Genomic DNA, 22,426 nt, shown 5'->3' with positions numbered 1-22,426 from the left:
TTATAACAGGATTACAGGGCCCCCAACCATCCCGATTTCGTCGGGACGGTCCCGATTTTGGGGGGCCCTCCCGCTATCCCGCGCTGCCCCCCATTGGTCCCGGCCGCTGGGGAGAGAGGGGGAAAAACGATCGAGGCACCAGCCCGGGGATGCAGTATGCGGCATGGATGGCCGCCGCCATTAAACTTCTCCCTCCCTCCCTCCTAATATGCCCCCCAGTGTCCCCTTCCCCCTGCAGAGTAAAATGCGCAGCGGAGCGGGCTGTAAATCTTACCATTGCCTCTCCGCACCGGGATCTCATCTGGCTCTTCTAGGCTTCCTGCTTCCTGTGATGTCACAGGAAGCAGGAAGCGAGAAGACCAGATGAGATCCCGGTACGCACGGAGAGGCAATGGTAAGATTTACAGCCCGTTCCGCTGCGCATTTTACTCTGCGGGGGAAGAGGACACTGGGGGGCATATTAATTAAGAGGGAGAGAGGGAGAAGTTTAATGGCGGGGGCCATCCATTCCGCATACCGCATCCCCGGGCTGGTGCCTCGATCATTTTTCCCCTCTCTGCCCACCCACGGCCACCCTCACCCTCCTCCCCACCCACTGGCACCTTCACGCGCCTCCCCTTTCGGGAGTAATTAATATTATTAATTAAAAATATTTATTTAAAAAAACTTTTTGGTGGGCATGACTAGGGGGTTGGGGTGTGGCCAGGGGTGTGGGTTACGTGTCCCGCTTTCTATCATTCAAATGTTGGGAGGTATGGGATTACATAGCCATTCCCCATCAGGCATACCCAGATTTAAGGAAATGTGTGCATGAGAAAACACTGGTTTGTGCATAGTCCTGCCTACATATGGGAAATTTAGGATCCATGTGCATAAACACAGCCATGCAAATGCACATGAGATTATATTCCCAAACAGGCTACAGCGAAATGTGTGGTGACACTGGTGAACCAAAGCCTTCCATAATATATACTAATATAAAAGTTATGTACAGAAATAGGGGATGAAAGAAAATAAAATAATGACAGGTATCTAGTAAAGAAAGGCATGGAGTGTCACGAATAGTTTTCCAGATGATCTCATGCTTTGGCTTTTTGAAGCTGTCAGGGATGTTTTTTCACTATCAAGCCTTTGGTTGTCTTAACCTTACCAGTCCTCCTAACATTAGTTTCCTCACCAACAACTAACCATAGCCCTCCCTCTGTTAACCACATAGGGATCATAGGGATTTCCAATTATGATTCAAAACATTTTGAGTTACAAAACTAGACCAAGTAGCAGACATGAAAAATCTACCTACGTTCTGTAAAGGTCAGTAAATCATAAACTAGGCTCAAGAGATGGTGAATTGAAGTACAGTTATTACTCTAATGACAGATTGTCTCAGAGTAAAAACAATTTTTTAAATATTTTCACTCCAGTGGAGCACTGATGAAGTGATTACGAGACTAGGGAGTATCCTATTAACGTATTCATTGGACAGTCCTGCTAAAGTAGCCACTATGAGAACATGTTTTACTAAAGTCTACACTCATCTATTCTGAACTCTAATTATCCAAAACTTGAAGACAAAAGGGCCACTATAATGTTTGATGCTGTAATTGGTACATCAAATCCAGTATTTGTGTAGCAAAAGAAGAAGTTCAGTTTAAACACAAATGACCTTAATTGCACAGGATTATTTTTATTATTGATTAGAGGTTGGCATATTACATTATGCACAGCACACCAGTCATTTTTGCCATGACTAGTAATTATGACGAGTACAGCCTTTGGTGAATTATTCCACTTCACAGCATACATGACAGGGAATATAAACAAATATATGGCTCATTTCCTCCAAAGCTAAGCAGTTATATCCATCGCAGGTTGATGTCAATGGGCCACTGTAAAGTTTCACATTAGTCGTGTTTTTGTGCGTACCACTGAGAAATTAATGTCCAGTGAATTCCCAGCTTCTGCCATGGGTTTTTTTGTTTTAATTAATTAATAATAGAAATACATGTAGAGACAACAAAGCTTTCTCCAAATAATTACAATATTTCATTAGACCGTAAATTTGTACTATACTAGTGCCATGTAAGATTCAAGGAAGCTTGTAAAAACACATCTGCAGTTAGTAAGCTCTGTTTTTAAGACTAGAAAGCAAATAATCAATATTTGTGGTCACATAATTAACATCTTAAATTGAGAATTACTTTCTGCGGAATCAGACTCTGGAGGCCGTAATAGCAGCATAGGGGGCGATATACAGGCTGGGAACGCGAACAATCACTCGCGTTCCCATGCCTGTCGGCCGGTGACGGCGAAACCGGAAGTGCTCGCCGGCAGGTCCTGGGACATCGGAGCGGAGCTGCGAGGGCACCGATTAGCTGCAGGGGGCTGAGGGAGGCCCCAGGTGAGTTAATCTCATTTTTTTACCGGCTTTAGGTTCACTTTAAAGTGTACATGAAAAGAAAGGATGAAACAGTTTTATACATACCTGGGGCTTCCTCCAGCCCTGTCACAGGAGCCCCACTGGCCGTGAACACGCAAAACCGTCCGATCCGATTCTAGCACACAGATTGAGAGCTATGGACGCAATCTGCGTAGAATTGGCGGAGTTTGAGCGTCACGACGCAGTAGGGAGCCTGTGAGGTTACGAAAATACACTTTTACTCCAACCCAGGGGTAGATTTGCCACCATCTCTGTTTTCTATCAGCCCAGAGATAACTGCTAACTGGCTATAGACCTGTGAAACAAACAACCGGTTAAAACTGTGCAATTCCTATCTATCTATCAAAACAGTAGCGTCCCTTCGGAAGTTTAGGTCTCGTCTGTGTATACTGAATAGAAGGTTTTACTGAGAGGTAAAGACCTTTTAAAAAGCCTTTATTTGTTACAATATAAATAATTAATATATACAGACAATCGTGAACAATTAAACGATGAGAGACAGTGATAACACAGTACATAAAAGAAAAAGGGATAAAAAGAACGAATACTTATGATTCTGTGGAAAGTCCGTTCGGGAAAAGACAAAGTTCCTTTGTTGCAGTTAGTTCGCAATATGGCCGAACCACATGGCCGTTGCTCCGCCTGCAAGATGGCCACTGCTATTTCCCCAAGCAGTGGCAGTCTTTTCGGTATGATGGAAAGTGGGGGAATTGGCTGGGGGTCCTCATGCAATCAGTTTTGAGCACTGACATTTCTGGGCGGAGTCTCAAGCTCAGCCCAGGGGCGTGTCAGGCAGTGAGTTCTCAGGGGAGGAACTTCCAGCCATCCACAAAATATGTCCAATTTCATACCCCGCCGGGGTTTTGTCGCACATGCAAACCGATTTCATATTCAGATTGGGCTGAGAATACACGTTCATAGGACATCAAACTTGCAATATTTGGGGCGCACGGGGACCCCATTATTCATATCTCAGCCCCTGCTCGGGTTACCTGGCTATGTCTAGTATCACCATATTCTACAGAATTAGGGAAACAAAATTATGTAATTTTCATATTCCTCCCATGGATGGTATTTGCAAAATGTGACAAAGTTATCAACACCATGCATTCCATACTCAGTTTAGTCGGTGCCGTCAAGACTGGGAGGAATGTAGGTGTCAATAGACCTCATGCTGTGCTAGCTTCCCCTGTTGAATAGACTCTGTTGGTATTTCAGCTCTGCCCAATTAGCACATTAGTGTCACCAGAGCTTTTCCGGGAGCCTTAACAGGATTTCTTGCTAAACCAGGTTGCTTTAGCCATATGCTAACGCAGGCCCATTCAGCCCTCATGGCAAAAGGGGGGGGGGAAGGCAGGAAGGAAAAACTTCTATTTTAAAAATAAAGAATGTCAGTTTTCCGATCACGGTTGCGATCGGACAATCGGCCGCGAATCCTCGGACGACTGGGCGTCGCCCGGCGTCACACCTCCCCCTTCCCGAGCTCTGCTCAGGGAGGTGTCAACAGGACGCCTTCCGTAGCAGCTATTGGCGCTGTTGGGTCGGGTTCCCCCTGACACCGCGACAGCCCATCAGCGTTTTGGTGTCGGCTGCCTGCTTTGTGTTGGATCGTAAAGTCGTACTGCTGCAATGACAGGCTCCACCGTAGGAGCTTGCCGTTGGTTCCAGCAGCACGGTTTAGCCAACTCAGGGGATTGTGATCAGTGACGATCGTGAAGGAGCGGCCGTACAGATACGACTGCAGTTTCTGTAGGGCCCACACGATCGCCAGGCACTCCTTTTCAGTTGTGGAGTAGGCTACCTCTCGGGGCAGGAGCTTCCGGCTCAGGTAGAGGATAGGGTGTTCATCCCCCTTTCCATCCACCTGGCTGAGGACTGCGCCGAGACCGTAGTCAGAGGCATCGGTTTGCACCACAAACCGACGACTGAAGTCTGGGGCCTGAAGCACAGGGGCGCTTGCGAGGGCCTGCTTCAAGGCCTGGAAGGCATTCTCGCAAGCGGGGGTCCAGCTAACAACCTTGGGGTGCTTCTTGCTAGTGGCATCGGTCAGGGGCTTCGCCAGTGTACTATAGGCGGGAACAAATTTCCTATAGTAGCCGGCGGTCCCCAGGAACGCCTGGACCTGCTTTTTCGTGATAGGTCGAGGCCATGCCAGGATGGCGTCCACCTTTCCCGTGTCAGGTTTCAGGGTGTTACCCCCCACCCGGTGACCTAAGTACTGCACCTCGGTCATACCAATCTGACACTTACTCGGCTTAACTGTCAGATTGGCTGCGGCCAGCCTCTCTAGTACCTGGGACAGGTGTTTGAGGTGTTCCTCCCAGGTGGGGCTGAACACCGCAATGTCATCCAAGTACGCTACAGCGAACCCTTGCAGTCCCTCCAGCAGGTCGTTTACGGCCCGCTGAAACGTGGCAGGAGCGTTCTTCATCCCAAAGGGCATCATCGTGAACTCGAAGAGGCCAAAAGGGGTGATGAAGGCCGACTTCTGCCTCGCGTCAGGTGCAAGTGGTATCTGCCAGTACCCCCGGCTCAGATCCATGATTGATAGGTACCTGGCGGACGCCAGCGTATCCAACAACTCATCGATGCGAGGCATGGGGTAGGCGTCTGTAGTGGTGATGGCGTTCAACTTCCTGTAGTCCACGCAGAACCGAGTTGTCTGGTCCTTCTTGGGGACCAGGACAACAGGGGCTGCCCAGGCACTACTGGACTTTTGAACCACCCCTAACTCCAGCATCTCCCTCACCTCCTTCTGCATGTCCGCCTGTACCTCGGGAGAGACACGGTAAGCGGACTGCCTGATGGGGGGATGGGTACCTGTATCTACCCCATGCACCGCCATACTGGTCCGCCCCGGGATACCGGAGAAGGTGTGCTGGTACTGGCCCAGCACCTTCTGTAACTGCTCTTGCTGGGCTGAGGCGAGCTGTGGATTGACGTTTAGGTCGCCGTCCACATCTCGTACGTCAGCCAGCAGGTCTAACAGGGGGTCTGCCTCTCCCTGCTCTAACCGGCTGCACACTGGCAGCGCATACTGGGTCCTGTCATGGTGGGCCTTCAGCATGTTTACATGAAAGCTCTTCTGCTTCCTGCCCCCCATGCTCACTAGATACGTCAGAGGGTTTAACCGCTGCACTACAGTAAAAGGCCCCTCCCAGGCTGCTTGCAGCTTGTTCTGCCTCACGGGAAGAAGGGCATATACCTTGTCACCCACATCAAATGACCGCTCTCCAGCCAGCTGGCCCGTGGCATATGCAGTTAGTGGCTGAAGGCTACCATCCCTGTGGTCAGAGGAGGGGGAGGAGGCCGGAACCTCTTCCACCTGCTCTGAGCCCAGGTTCTGAGCAGCGCGGCTGCGTGTTACTGCCAGTACAGGTACACCTTCAGACTGGCACATACTGGCATTACTCACACCCTGGCTGCATGCATGAATTACAGTGACAGGTACAACAACATTTTCATCACAAACAATCGGTATATCAAACACAGGTACCTGTGACACAGGTACTATTGGACTCGGTACCCCTGGACTGGGCACATTCAACCCACCTCCCCCCTGTTCTTGCCCCTTGGTGCAAAGTACCTTAGTGTGGGCGGAGAGTCCGTCTCCCTCCTGGCAGTCTGAGGGGCTTGGGGCAGGTTCATAATAGGACACAAGCTTGCCCAGGTCGGTCCCCAACAAAACTGGGACCGGCAGTTGGTCCAGGACCCCAACAACCTTCTCTTGAACCCCCACCCCCCAATCGATGGACACCCGAGCCTGGGGAATGCGAGAAAGAGTGCCCCCCACTCCAGTGAGGGTAAGGTATTTGTCAGGGAGGATATTTTCCGTCGGGACCAGGTGCGCACGCACCAGGGTGACATCCGCTCCAGTGTCGCGGAAACCGGTAACAAGCTGGTCGTTCACTGTAACCAGCTGGTGGTTGCTCGTAGCGGAGTGGATCCCTCTCCCACCTGCGAACATGACGTTGTTGGGTGCTCCCGGCTGGGGTGCGCTGGCTGGCGGCAGTTGCCGTGGGCGAGGTGTAGGTGGTGCAGGAGCTGGCGCGGTCTGCCTCCGCTCCGGGCAGTTAAACTTCATGTGTCCGGGCTTGCGGCAAAAGTGACAGGTGATGCCCTCTGTTACTGCAGGCCTGGACGCAGCAGCTGCGCTGGAGGGCCTCTGGGGCGCACGGCTCACAGAGGTAGGAGAGTCTGCAAAATTGTGGGACTGACCTCCTCTCCAGCTAGATGGGGCAGTCCTGCGGGTCTCCGGCACCCTGGTCGTTGCAAAGGTCTCAGCGAGGTCTGCAGCGACCGTCGCTGACGCCGGTCGGCGCTCCAGCACAAACTGGCGTACATCAGCCGGGCAAATGTTTAGAAACTGCTCCAGGACGATTAAGTCCTCCAGGACACCGTAAGACCCTTTAGTGAGGCCTAGCGTCCACTGGCGGAGTGTGGTGAGCAGACTGCTGACCACATCTTGATAAGAATCAGTAGATTTTTTCTGCCAGGACCTGAACCTTTTCCGGTAGGCTTCTGGCGTCAGCTGGTACTTAGTGATTATAGCCTCCTTTATAGCGGTATAATCATTGTCCTTTTCCACAGGCAGCTCTGAGAAAGCATCAAGCGCTTTGTAGCGCAGCAAGGGTGTCAGATGTCTGGCCCACTGGTCTTGGGACAGACGATACTGACGGCAGGCCTTTTCGAAAGACCGCAAAAACAAGTCAATGTCAGTGTCTTTTTCGATAATAGCAAATTTAAATTTTGCACTTACTGGAGCGGCAGTCCCTTCAGCAGGGAGGCTGGGCGTTGAACTCCGGCTGGCTTGCTGCACTTTCGCCATGTTCAGCTCATGCTGTCGTCTCTCCCGCGCCTCTGCAGATTGGCGTTCCTCTCGCTTTTGCTCCGCCATGTACTGCAGGTACTTGTCCACATCAGTTTCCATCAGCTTTTGCAATGCCTGCTGCATTACTGGATCAACATAACTGGACAGTCCAGTACTGGCCGGTTCCAGGCGAGTACTTTCAGGGGTTCTGGGGTCGGGGATCACACTGACAGCCTCCTGCGTATCTGTTGCCGCATTGCCCGCGGGTTGCTCAACCTCGGTACGCACAGGATCTTCAGTCTCTGGTTCCCCTCGACTTGCGTTAGATGAGCCGGTGTCCTCCACAGTGGACACCTCCAGCGTCCGCAGATTCTGGCTATCCCATCGGTACAAGTCCGTTATCAGGTCCTGCTGTTTCTTGCCGCGGATGTCCATGCCTCTCGCCTCGCACAGACTCTGCAGGTCGGATAGGACCATGACCTTGTAATTCCCGGACATTTCCATGCCAAATAAAAGAAAACTTAGGGGAGGGGTACTGGTTACACAGTCTCTCTGTATATATGAAAAATATATTGCACTCAGTCACTACCAACGAATTAGTTCGTTTCTCGATAGGGCTAATTCGATAGCCCTACCTGAGATACTATCAGCACACACAGATCCCACCACTGCCACCACTGTCACAGGAGCCCCACTGGCCGTGAACACGCAAAACCGTCCGATCCGATTCTAGCACACAGATTGAGAGCTATGGACGCAATCTGCGTAGAATTGGCGGAGTTTGAGCGTCACGACGCAGTAGGGAGCCTGTGAGGTTACGAAAATACACTTTTACTCCAACCCAGGGGTAGATTTGCCACCATCTCTGTTTTCTATCAGCCCAGAGATAACTGCTAACTGGCTATAGACCTGTGAAACAAACAACCGGTTAAAACTGTGCAATTCCTATCTATCTATCAAAACAGTAGCGTCCCTTCGGAAGTTTAGGTCTCGTCTGTGTATACTGAATAGAAGGTTTTACTGAGAGGTAAAGACCTTTTAAAAAGCCTTTATTTGTTACAATATAAATAATTAATATATACAGACAATCGTGAACAATTAAACGATGAGAGACAGTGATAACACAGTACATAAAAGAAAAAGGGATAAAAAGAACGAATACTTATGATTCTGTGGAAAGTCCGTTCGGGAAAAGACAAAGTTCCTTTGTTGCAGTTAGTTCGCAATATGGCCGAACCACATGGCCGTTGCTCCGCCTGCAAGATGGCCACTGCTATTTCCCCAAGCAGTGGCAGTCTTTTCGGTATGATGGAAAGTGGGGGAATTGGCTGGGGGTCCTCATGCAATCAGTTTTGAGCACTGACATTTCTGGGCGGAGTCTCAAGCTCAGCCCAGGGGCGTGTCAGGCAGTGAGTTCTCAGGGGAGGAACTTCCAGCCATCCACAAAATATGTCCAATTTCATACCCCGCCGGGGTTTTGTCGCACATGCAAACCGATTTCATATTCAGATTGGGCTGAGAATACACGTTCATAGGACATCAAACTTGCAATATTTGGGGCGCACGGGGACCCCATTATTCATATCTCAGCCCCTGCTCGGGTTACCTGGCTATGTCTAGTATCACCATATTCTACAGAATTAGGGAAACAAAATTATGTAATTTTCATATTCCTCCCATGGATGGTATTTGCAAAATGTGACAAAGTTATCAACACCATGCATTCCATACTCAGTTTAGTCGGTGCCGTCAAGACTGGGAGGAATGTAGGTGTCAATAGACCTCATGCTGTGCTAGCTTCCCCTGTTGAATAGACTCTGTTGGTATTTCAGCTCTGCCCAATTAGCACATTAGTGTCACCAGAGCTTTTCCGGGAGCCTTAACAGGATTTCTTGCTAAACCAGGTTGCTTTAGCCATATGCTAACGCAGGCCCATTCAGCCCTCATGGCAAAAGGGGGGGGGGAAGGCAGGAAGGAAAAACTTCTATTTTAAAAATAAAGAATGTCAGTTTTCCGATCACGGTTGCGATCGGACAATCGGCCGCGAATCCTCGGACGACTGGGCGTCGCCCGGCGTCACAAGCCCCATCCACACACATTTTTCCCTTGCCGCTATCCTCCACCTCCTGGATGTTCCGAAAGATGCCCCATTATCTTCGGCCGGTCAGCACAGGCACAGTCTGCCCACGCATGCTCATCCATTAAACTCCCATGGCTGGGAGAGTTCTGCACCTGTGCAATAGTACTGCAAAGGCGCAGAATGCTCCTAGCGATGGAAACATGGCTGGGTCACGCATGCATAATACACCCAACTGGCCAAAACTAACGGGGCATCTACCAGACCATGCAGGGGGCGGAGAATAGTGGCGAGGGAGTGATCTGTGTGGAGGGGGCTGCAGGAAGCCTCAGCTATGTATAAAACGTTTACACTCTTTTGTCTCAGGTTACTTTAATGTTATAAGATATAGCTGAAACATTGTCCTAAAAAAAAAAAAAAACCTTTGGACTTTATCAGTAATCCTAATGAGTATCTTTGCAAATTGCAAACTCAGCACACTGGTTTACTCCACTCTGTTACTCCACTCTGTTGCTACTTAATGCTAAATTGGCTAAATATTTCACTTAAAGGAATACTATCGATGTATACATTTATTTTTAAATGCTGTATGTTGTAGCACACATTAGGGCAAGTACTAGGAGCCATTTGATTCCTCACACAGCTGTTCCTCTCAGCTGTAAAATCCTCCATCAGTTTTGGCGTCAGTGTTGGATACAAATGTATCTAATACTGAGCTCCCAGAGGGCTAGACCATGTATCTGCAAAGGGGAGATGCTATCAACTCCTCAGTTTATAGTTTAATTATCACCTTGCTGAAAGAATCTTGTTGGTATGGTGGTAAGGGGTTAAAGATTCTAGCAATGTGTGTTTATTATCTTTGTTTCTCTTTACTGATAAAGATACTAATAATGCTAATTGTAGACAGTGGTCTGCCCCTCTCAGCAGCTTGTAAAGTGGATGCAGCCTGGAGTGAATCGCCTCAAGCAGGCAGCCAGTCTGAGTGTAAACACAGACTATTGTTACAGCTAGTTATATTCCAGCAATATTCTAGCTCATTTAGTTACCTGTTACCACCTCAGATCAGCCTATTTCTCCTCAGCTCTCCTGCATGCTGTGAGTGACACAGTGAAATATATTTGTGAGCTGTGTGACAGAGTAACCAAGCAGCTCAGGGTGACCCAAACTACTATGAGCTGGGTGAGAAATGAATTTTTAAGCAGGGATAGTGAGAGAGAGACCTGGGTGAATAAATAAAGTGCCCCTAGCACTAGTGGTAATGGGTACACTAATATAGAGTATTAAAAAAAAAAGTCGTTTCAATCGATAGTACTCCTTTAAGGGACACCTTGTAACATCCATAGTCATTATCATTCCAAAATAACAGTATCAGCCTTAGACAAGGTACTAGAAAAAGTCACATCATGTCATCATGATTGAGGAATAACACTCCAGTTCATTTCCTGTTGTACTTAAATATTACAGTGAACAGTCAATGCTATATAAGGAAAAATGCACAAAACATTGACTCTTTTTTATATATACAGAACATTTTATTGATTAGATGTGAAACTATCACCTTTTCACTTTTTTTTATAATGCATAATACACAAATTACTTTTTTTCCCACGTTTTCTCCTGGGTGAGAGTTTCACATTGAATCAATACAATTTTTTTTTGAGCCATAAACAAGAACATTCTCAGAATCATTTTGATAATACTTTTCTACCTACTTTTCAGCACTTTTTCAATTAGAGGGGGTTGAACAGTTATTTTAAAAAGAAGTTGAAACATTATCTCCTTGGAGAAAACTTAGGAGATAAAGTGAATTTCACAAGAGCTAATATGTTATGTTGTAAGTAAAATGTTTTTCTTTGCAATGATTATGCGTAATTTTTTTTTCTCACTTAGAAAGTAAACAAAACATGTAATTTGCAGTGTGCATCTGCGATTTTGTCTCGGGAGAGGGAATCCCCAAACACAAGCCTAGGCTATGCCAATGTATGTTGGAGCATGCTGGTCCACAGTAAGAAGCTGATGGGCAAGCAGACCTGCTCTCCATAAGCAAAATCATTTGCATTCAATTCTAAATGTGTCACTGGGACATATAAATATGCACAAAATAATTTTACATTTGTGTAAGTGATATGTTATATGAACATGCATTTTCTAAACCGGAATTATATGCTGCTGCACGATTTCAGTAACAGAGTCTCGGCATTGTGCACTCTTACTGTATGTTTCTGTTATTCAAACTCATAGACCTAATAGATTTTAAATATATGTGCTTCTAAGCAAAACACAAGCTGTATTTAGACTGGCCAGGTATGTTGCATTGCCATTAATACCGCAGGTCCTGCTGTGTCTGATCAGGAACCCAGACGTAGGATACGTTACAGGTCATTAGTGAACTATATTGATTTAATCCTGGTCCATTAACATGAGATTTAACAGGACACCCTTAAAAATGTAATATGTGTTTTCTTTCCGTAAAACATGCCCCATTTCACATACACTTTTTGGTGTTACACACGTTAACAAGGATTCTAACACCTGCTAAATGTATATCAGCATAAATCCTTGCAGAAATTATGACAAGATGACAACAGGCATCTGTCTTCCAGGTCAGTTTTTGCCTTTTTTAGCTGCTACTTGGCTGTTTTCCAGATTCCGAAATGGAATGACAAATCAAATGCAACACTGTCTTCCCTGCTATAGTAAAATGCATTTGTACAGTAGATGGCAATGATATACAATGCTGCAGCAAAATGGTTAAACTACGTGGGTGATGTTTAAGCTCATGCCATTAAGTAGTTTAACCTTTCCATGGCAACCACCTCATTTGCTGCTATGAATGAAGAAATGTTTAAAAATCATGAAGGAGTAGTCTGCTTGGATACATTATTTGATGGACAAAAAGAATATATATTTTTTAGGTTATTTTATAAGCCACCACATATAAGAAACCCAGAGTCAGTAAAAGTACTACAGCAGATTGAATGATCTACAAGGAAAACTGGGGTCAAAGTTATGGGTTATTTCAAATATCATAACATTAACTAAAGCTCCACAATCTACTAAAGTCATAGATTTTTTTCATAAATAATATTGACAGACAATCACTTCACTCGATTGGTAGCTGACCCATTCAGGTTCTGTTACACACTGTCCAATTTTCACTTAAAATCCTATTACCGATTGGGGAAATGATCAGATCGGGCAAAACACATATACAACCTACTGATTGCCAATGACCCATGCAAAACTCAAAATCGATCCCTTTATCGATCGGAATCAGATGGGACATGCTGGAAAAGATTGCTTGAAACACTGGCTATCATTCCATGTGTATGCCTTTTTGATTCATCTTGCATTGATATCCAATCAGTAAAATCATTGGAAATCTGATCAAAATTTGAAAAGAAAAATCATACATGTGTATCCTAGATTTCTTTCATATTTGATGGAAGTCAGATCTCATAGTCAATCTGAAAGCTCACTCGAATATGATATGGAGATAAAAAAATGTGCATGGTTTTAGATCTGGTGGGTTAAGACAAATTAATTATTGTATCTAATGTAAATTTTCAGAAACACTTGAGCCATAGTGATCACAATATATAGCATTTAACAAATCATTTATCAGAGTTTTAAAGAGAATCTGTACTCTAAAATTCTTACAATAAAAAGCATACCATTCTATTCATTAGACGACCTTGGTGTCGGCTTCCGGACTGAGAATGGAGACCAGGACAGCGGCGGGGATCGGAGGTGACAGCGCGGGACAGTCGGCTGCTAGGGGCTGGAGAAAGCCCCAGGTGAGTAAAGCTTTTTTCTTTTTTATTCGCCTGATGACTCCTTTAAACATCAAGTATGCAAGTGACAGTTTCTGTCCAGGTCAGGACCAGGTCGGACTATAGCGTGACCACTGATAAGTAGTTACAGCCATAAAACACTTTCCTGTCAGTAAATAGCTTCTGAGGGCAGGAGTTCATAGATTTGAGCTCTGGAATATGTCAATGCATGTGTCATTGGACAGAGAAAATGAAACAGTAAAAACTTAATAACTAGATTTAAATATAAAATAAAACTGTGGAATATCTAAAAAAAATTCACTTTTAGGAGAAGGAGGATATATACAATTGTTTATCACATCAGTTTATGTTCACCTTGGATGTCCTTTAACATTATCTCTTCATCCCTAATACTTCCTTGTCTTGCACTGATACCCCTTTTTCTTCTGCAATCCTAAAACTACTTAAAATTGCCCAAGTGTTGCCTTCACCATTAGATGCTTAAGGTGGAGGGAGGTACCCTACAAATCACAGACAATATCAAGCCCATTGAATTCTTAAGATACCCTTAAAATTACATGGATTTCACCTTCCTTGTTGACTATCATTTATTTCAACTATTCAGTTTTCACAAATATTCAGGCAAATGAGAATTAGACCATTATAAGACCCCTTGGAAATACCGTGTTTCCAACCAAAATAAGACACTGCCTTATATTAATTTTTGCTCCAAAAGATGTGCTAGGGCTTATTTTCAGAGGATGTCTTTTTTGGGGGGAAACATTGGTAGTTTTCCTATACAAAATGTATATACTGCACGCCATGCTGAAACACAGAGCTTGTGGTAAATTGAAGATACAAGCTCTCACTTACAAGAAATTGATTCTGCTGATCATGTGGGTAAGAGTCTATTTCTTGCAGGCTCAACTCTCAGTCTGGCTCAGCTGTGTGTCCTGGGAAAAGGTGAAGAGGTGAAGTGCTGCTGATGCTGATCACGACAGATAGGAGGGCTGGCTCCAACAAAAACACACATATACAGGACTGTATAATTCACATTATACTGCTGCTCTCCTGTATCCAGGCTTTGTATTGAGCGTGACTTGCTGGTGTCATGTAGGCTGCTGCTAGGGCTTACATTCAGGGAGGTCTTATATTTCAAGCAAGCAAGCTAGGAATTCCTGCTAGGGCTTATTCTCAGGGGATGTCTTACTTTAGGGGAAACACGGTAGCACACAGCTTGTCACCCCCACCTAATATGTAATTAGCTGGTAATCAGAACTCCTACTGAATTTCTAGGCAACAGTACCTTTCAGTTAAATTTCCAATAGAGTTTATTTTCTTGTGTGCAGGGAAATTTACTCTTCTAACAATGAACTGGAAGTAAGGACAATATAAAAGTATTTTGTAGGGAGATATACAGTAGTGTATACTGACCTCATCCTTGACAGTCTCAATACTATTGTCTTGATATATATGTACCATGCAACTGACAGCCACTGGCCCCACTAACTATTGCTGTTAGTGATGAAATAGTGTCTGCAAACTCTAATCCCAGACACAAGCTCATTTACTCCATACAGAAGTAGAAATTGCAGCACTGTCTGTGCACTGTGAAAGCATTACTGTCCTTATTCTGATTGACTCATTGATTATGACTGAGCACAGTATGTAAAGGTGGATGTTTTATCATTGTGTCAGAGGTATTGCAGGCTTGACAAAGGGAGGGTGTCCTCACAAAATATTGCTTTTGGATGCACTAGCCTCTTTTTATGCTGTATCCTGCCTTTAACTCATGATGCTTCAATAAAGAGCTTATAATACATCATCAAGATGGTGCTGGGTCATCGTCTGGCTTTCCAGTGTGTTACAATCCCCAAAGGCTGAGTGACCTACGAGCATGTCGGGTTGTTTGATGGGTGCAACCTGCATCTTGGCTGTTCCATATTCAATGAACCAGAGACTGTCATTGGTATGGAAAAAGGATATCATGGCATTGAGACTGCATTTATAAGAATTGACTTTTAATGATGTTGTAGCTATAAAATGTAATGATCATCTTTGTTTTCTGGTCTATGCTGTTACTACATTTAACTTTATTGTATTACTGCTTTCTAACTAAAGCCGCATCTACACGAGTAGATGCGGCCGCGATGCTCCTTATCAATCGAGCCGCTGATGCGGCTCGATTGATAAGATCCGACAGGACGGATCTCCGCACCGCCGATTCCCTGCTTGATCCCCACGAGGGGACAATGGCAGGGAATCGTGCGGGAGATAAGCGGCGCTGGCGGGGACGAGCAGGCACGAGCGGGGAATCGAATGCGGCGCACGCGCGGCGAGCGGGGACGCGGCGGGCACGCGCGGGGACGCGCAACAGGCCGCCGAACGCCACAACATCTCCCCAACATCTCCCCGTGTAGACGGGGCTTAAAAGGTAAAGAACACATCAATCCACAATCCAACTTAAAAAATGTTATAATAGGCTGTGGAGTCATCTCTGAGCAGGTCTCCATCTTTTCCTATCGTACACTATGTACAACCTCCTTTCGAACCCTGGCCCTCCTTCAATACCTTATCCTACCCCCTGAAAGATACTGGACCACCCAATGACAACTCTTTAAAATTACTGATAACCAAACACTTGGCATTGATAAGACCACCACTTCCAATAAATTAATATTCATTCAACGAGTTATGTTTAATCTGCACCACAACCTTTGGTAATTTGTATGCACTGAAATTAACCTTAAAATGCCTTGTTAATGTAAATGTAATATGGTATGTTAATACGCGTAGGGAGAAACGCGTAGGGCGGAGCCAGGTGCATCTGACGTCAGCTTAGCGCTGAACGAGGATCTTGGAAGGAAGCGCGGGTAGGAGGTAAAGGGACGCCCGGACCTGACCTTACCACTGCAGCAGTTACAAGCTGGGCTTTTGAGCCCGAAAGGCCTGAAAACTGCGTAGATACGTGAGTGCGCTAAAGAGGCACGTGGCTATATTAGCCGATTTTAAAAGGTTTTATGCTATGTTTTTTATTATTGTTTTTTACTTATGTGCATCGGAATAAATTATCAGTGAAGATGAAGGATTGGTTGAGGAATTATTGACACTAAGAGTTAGACCCAGAGGGAGCCACTCTCTGGCGAGAGATGGATCAGTAGCGGAAGAGGAGCGCTGTCTTTAAAGTTTGTCTTAGTTTTTGCATAGCTGAGTACATTTGCAATTCTCCTTTTCCTTGTTTGTTTTAAAAAGAACAGTTCTCTTTCCCAAAATAAAGTATCTTCAAGGAAAAAAATATTTTTATAAAATTTAAAATAATCACGATAATCTTTTATTTAAGAGAAAAAAAATGTTTAAAAGAGGATTTAAAATATAAAGGGAGACATTTATTTTTACAAATAAATAAGACTTGATCCTTCTTGACATGTGCTATCACTAGTTAGTCAATGTCTTTACTTTATTTGATATGTCCAAAAATATTATACAAGCTAAATGCTTTGTCCGTTTACCAGTTCCAAAGCAAATATATTTTTTCCAGCAGAGTAAAGCTATGTATTGACAATCTGTCATTCCAATGAAAGCCCACGGTGCAATGAGAACAGCCCTACATGAAGCTATGTGAGTCAGTGCTTGATCATTGCTGACAGAAAGATGATCACTACTACATTCAATAACGCTACAAAAAATATACAGCAGATAACAGTTTACACTGAGAAAGCGCTGAAATATATATATGTATATATATATATATATATATATATATATATATACAGGTCCTTCTAAAAAAATTAGCATATTGTGATGAAGTTCACTATTTTCTGTAATGTACTGATAAACATTAGACTTTCATATATTTTAGATTCATTACACACAACAATCTTCCTCGGGGTCCGGTCACCTCTTCTCGTTGTGCAGCATTTTCGGCCACACTTTTTCCTTCCCACAGACTTCCCACTGAGGTGCCTAGATACAGCACTTTGGGAACAGCCTATTAATTCAGAAATTTCTTTCTGTGTCTTACCCTCTTGCTTGAGGGTGTCAATGATGGCCTTCTAGACAGCAGTCAGGTCGGCAGTCTTACCCATGATTGCGGTTTTGAGTAATGAACCAGGCTGGGAGTTTTTAAAAGCCTCAGGAATCTTTTGCAGGTGTTTAGGGTTAATTAGTTGATTTAGATGATTAGGTTATTAGCTGGTTTAGAGAACCTTGTCATGATATACTAAATTTTTGAGATAGGAATTTTGGGTTTTCATGAGCTGTATGCCAAAATCATCAATATTAAAACAATACAAGGCTTGAACTACTTCAGTTGTGTGTATTGAATCTAAAATATATGAAAGTCTAATGTTTTTCAGTACATTACAGAAAATAATGTACTTTATCACAATATGCAAATTTTTTTAGGACTTGTATATATACAGTATATATACACACACAGTATCTACAATAGTAACTACACCTCTCACATTTTTGTAAATATGTTAGTATATCTTTTCATGGTGCAACACTAAAGATATGACAATTTAGGACTGCTGTACTACACTGCGGTAAAGCCCCTGTGTTACCGTTACTAACGCTGAGAGAGCATTGCACATTAACCCTTTAGTGCTGCAGGTGTTATTGGGTCAACGTGCGTGTTGCTGTGGTAATGCACTCACTATGCAACGTACGTGTTACCTTCTGCAGCGTTAAAGAGTTAACATGCAGTGCTTCCTGCCGTTAGTAATTAAAAAATTACTGTGCTATTCCTATGCAGACAACTTTACTGCAGTGAATGCATCAGGCACATTGATACAAAGTCAAATAGCCAGTGCACAGATTGTATAACAGTGAAAATTTGCTGTTCCACCAAAATAACATAATACAAACCCATTAATGTCTGAGCAACTCCCTAAGACAGCGATGGTGAACCTATGGCACGCGTGCCGGACCCGGCACGCGTAGCCGAATCCGCTGGCACGCCATTGCTGCTGCGCTATGTCCTGCATGAACTGGCCACAGCGTCTACTGTACTAGACGGTGAGCCAGTTCATAGCCCGCAGCCCCGCTCCAGCCTGCGTAGTCTTCCGGCAGGCAGAGCAGGGCTACGGGAGATGGCATCCGAAGCCCTGTACTGGAAACTATTTATGTCTCCAGTACAGGGATTTGGGCACCATCTTCCTGTAGCCCTGCTCTCTGCCTGTCAGCACAGGAGACTGCAGGAGGATCGTCCGGGGAGCTGCGTGCCAGAGGCCGGCCGGGAGAGGAGACTTCTGTCAGGTGAGTAAATTCCTTTTTTCGCAGGTAAAATGTGGCCCACATTGCGTTATTTTCAAGTGAAATGTGGCCCACTGCGTTTATTTTCTGGTGAAATGTGGCCCACATTGCGTTATTTTCTGGTGAAATGTGGCCCACATTGCGTTATTTTCTGGTGAAATGTGACCCATATTGCGTTATTTTCTGGTGAAATGTGGCTGACTGCGTTCACTTTCTGGTGAAATGTTGCCCACTGCGTTTATTTTCTGCTGAAATGTGAAATGTGAAAGTGTGGGATTCGCAGCCTCCCACGTGAAATCTGCGGGCAGTGACGGCTGAATCGATTTGGCCGGCGGTGCCATAGTTTCCTATGGCAGACTTTCCCTACGCGAATTGCCTGCGGGGAAACTTTGCGGATTCTGAGCGGTTTCCGCTCCAGTGAAAACGGGCCCTACAGGAATTTTATTTTATTTTAGACACTCTGGGCCTGATCTAATTCACTTTTTCTCCTATGTTTTCTCCTAGGAGATAATTTTTCATCTTCTATTTAAAATAACTTTTCAGCACTCTGCAACTGAAAAAGTACCAAAAGGTAGGTGAAAAGGTACAGTCAAAATTATTCTAAATATTTTCTGGTGGCTTTAGAGGCATGTTATTAATAAGATGAGTATCACTTAGGAGAAAACTTAGGAGAAAAAGTGAATTCTATTAAGCCCACTGGGTCCTATGCAATTCCTGGATTCACAAACGTCAAGTGCTGAGGGCTCTCTTGCCTAATTCAATTTTAGTTAGCACCCAGGAGGGTAGAAGAAAAAGCTTGGAGACCCCCATATGCCCGCATTTTATATAGGTAAAGGGGGTCACTTTTGCTGGGCACCGCTGGCCCAGTCAATGGAGTACCGGCAAGGAGTGGCAATGTGACAGTGGTCCCAACGGTGGGGCGCGATGGTGCTGTGGGTGCTCACCAGAGTAGCGGCATTGCAGGGGCAGGGCCATGGGTTCCAATCATAGGAGCACCAGGCAGCAATGCGTTGCTTAAATAACTATCTTTACCTGCATGGTGGTATTTTTACTTTTTAGCGATTCAAATTTTTCACAAATAAACCATACATTTCTTGTGTCACTGGCAGGACATACAGTTAAACTCTTTTTCTTAAAGCTCATGGCACTGGTGATAGGTGACAGGAAGGCACAGAACCAAGCAGGGTACAAACATAATAGGGTGGAGTAAAGGATAAGGTGTAGACTGTGGGTAGAGCTAACAAGAGCAACAATTGAAAAGACAAGCAGAAGACAGACAATCAGGAATCAGGATCAAGCAAAAAACTGGATGCTACACTGAAGTTCAGTAATCTAGTACAGCACCAGTAAATGTAAATTCCACATAAGAGCAGCTTGAACAACAATAAATAAGACTTGAAGAGGAACTGTTTGATCATTGTAAAATCTTTCCTCTCCCTGATTTACCTTCTGAAATGTATCGCTGGTGGTGGCATCTTTAGTCCTGCCAGGTGATCTATATGGAAAGTCTTTGCACAGAGGGAGATATTGCTTGCTTGGCAGTTGGAAAAATACGTTATTTCCCACAATGCATTGAGGTTCATAGTCAGCAAACTGTCAAGAACTTGGTCATGACATCACACTCTGGGAGGGATCTCACCACAATATTAGCTATACAGACAGGTAAAGATTTCCCATGGGAAAGGGGTTATCAGCTACTGATTGAGATGAAGTTCCTCTTTAAGCCATGCTGCATACATTAACCCAGACTAATCATTAGTTTAGTCATCAGCACAACATGAGACCTTGCTTGCCTAATTTACTAACCTCAGAGTAATCAATAGTTGTTCTTGTGGTGTGACAGCTCTCCGCATCCTGGTATCCTTCTTCCTGAGTTCATCCTTCACCATGTCCAGGAGGGTATCAAACCTATGACAGGAGATGGAAAGGAAGAATAGAGTTTGCTGTGGGACAAGGTGTTGTGGGGAGGGTGGGGGTGGGGTGTTTATACAGGGATATGGGTGTTGTGTGGGTGTGTAGTTTAGGTATGGATAAAGAGGTTGGGGTGGGGTGTTTAGGTATGGATGAAGGGGTTGTGGGGGTGGGGTGTTTAGGTATGGATACTTACAGGGATATGGACATCCTGCAGTAGCTGTAGAGCTTTTCTGGGTGTCGTCTCAGGTCCCGGTACAGCATCTGGAACTGTCCCTTCCTCTGTCTTTTCATTAGTAGAGGGTGCACCCACCATCTCTTGTGAGTAGCACGCTTACGTCCCACATAGTAGTAGGTAAATATCATGAACGATGCTATTCCAAGCCAGAAGCTGTATAGATAAACTGGATCCATGGTCCACACAGCAGTCTCTGTCTCCAACGATGACGTCCACACAGCAGGCTTTCTCCAACAATGACCACAGTGCATTTCCACACCTTCCAGACCTCAGGTATATATACAGTATCTTATCTCTTTAAAAAATGGAAACTGATCTAAAACGTATGCAGAACGTATGAAAAACCGGATACAAACAGAAAGGAAACTGAACGGAACCGGAAGGGAGCCGAACCGGGACGGACTTCAACGGATCCGTTTCAACTGACAGTTTAGGCTGCAAACGCAAGTGCGAACCGGGCCAACACACAGCACATAGAAAAAATGTACGAAATATTGAAATAAGTAGTGAAATGGATTTCATTCTAGTGATGAGCAGAAAATTCCGTAATTTTTGTGTAATTTCATGCTGACTTTAGCAGTTAATAGCAAAGTACAGTGCTGCCCATAATTATTCAAGTTTTGACTTAAAGTTACTTTTATTTAACCAGCAAGTCATTTTTTGACAGGAAATGACATAGGTGCAGGCCCGTTTCTACAGTCATGCAAGGCGGGCGACCACACGGGGCGTAGGGTTGGAGGGGGGCACAGCACGGCAGCTTTACTCTGAGCTCAGGTAGCTCTAATTGCCATTTGATGTTTGCAGCATTCTGTCCCTCAATTGTCCCATAGCTGCGTCCATAGTTGTGTGTGGGAGTCCCCCCCCCCCATCCCCACACACACATGGTGCATGCCACTGGGCTTGATGGGGTTGAAGATCAAAGACCTGCAGACAGAGACGCGTACTGTCTGTGTGTGCAGGAGAAGGACAGTCCCTGCAGTTATGCCTCATACTCACGAGAAACATTTCTGGCCTGTCGCTGGCACACGGGAGCGTGTGCACGACAGGCCGGCGACAGCTTGTCGCCAGATCCCTCCGCATACACACGGTGGAGGGACCTGGCAACTGATGCGGCGGAAGCTGGCGCTGTTGCTCCTCCCCCTGCTGGAAGCCCAATGTATTTCTTTCTTGTTCCTGTCGCTAGTCCGCATACCCACGCGGACTAGCGACAGTTGCGGCGGAGTTGCGGCGGCGACTGTCGCCAGGCGATTGAGCAGTTCAATCGCCTGGCGACATCAGCGACTAGCGACAGTTCGGGGTGCGCGCCCGTGCAATGCCTCATACTCACGGGCGACCTGTCGCCGCAACACGCGCGCGCCGCGTGTTGCGGCGACAATTTTTGCCCGTGAGTATGGGCCATTAGAGGCAAAGAAGCGCTGGCTGGCTGGCTGGGTGAGGAGGAAGAGAGATTTAGCTGCAGCCAGAGGACTGGACTCGGGCATCTGAAGAATGTGTGAAGGTCTGCAGCAATGTTCCTATCTATGCCCCTCCGACTTGCTGTCTCTCTCTCTCTCTGTGTTGTGTGAATGATATCTGTGTGGTTTTATACATGTGAATGTATTTTGCTTTAGTGTGTGTGTGTGTGTGTGTGTGTGTGTGTGTGTGTGTGTGTGTGTGTGTGTGTGTGTGTGTGTGTGTTTGTGTTATTCCATTTTAGTATGATTGAAAAGCAAAAATTGCATAGCAAGTGTACGTTAAAACTGTTATCTCGTCTGTAGGTACCTCTCCTCTTAGGCCTCGTTCCCATTGTGTTCCACTCGCATGTCCGTCCGCTTTGGTCTTTTTTTATAGGGCGTTTTTTTTTTCCTCACCCGGCGCTTCGGTGGGCGATGCGGTTTTGTTAAAAGCACTTTTCTAAACGCTTTTCCGTAGCGTTTTTTTAATT

The 22,426-nt window shown here is 45.3% G+C and overlaps 1 long non-coding RNA gene across 1 annotated transcript in view; it reads right to left on the bottom strand.

The window, feature by feature from the left end:
- The window catches only part of LOC137547053 (uncharacterized), a 54,066-nt gene extending 34,181 nt beyond the window's left edge, over positions 1-19,885 (bottom strand). The window contains exons 1-2 of the long non-coding RNA XR_011026447.1: positions 19,800-19,885; positions 12,999-13,309 (exon numbers count right to left, since the gene is read on the bottom strand). This is a non-coding gene — a long non-coding RNA (uncharacterized lncRNA). The remainder of the gene's footprint in view (positions 1-12,998; positions 13,310-19,799) is intronic.
- Positions 19,886-22,426: the final 2,541 nt, after the last annotated feature.

Source organism: Hyperolius riggenbachi, chromosome 1 (genome assembly GCF_040937935.1).
Source record: "Hyperolius riggenbachi isolate aHypRig1 chromosome 1, aHypRig1.pri, whole genome shotgun sequence".
Classification (NCBI taxonomy): domain Eukaryota; kingdom Metazoa; phylum Chordata; class Amphibia; order Anura; family Hyperoliidae; genus Hyperolius; species Hyperolius riggenbachi.
Note: the sequence above shows the minus strand (reverse complement) of the source record. Positions and strands in the feature narration are given on the sequence as shown.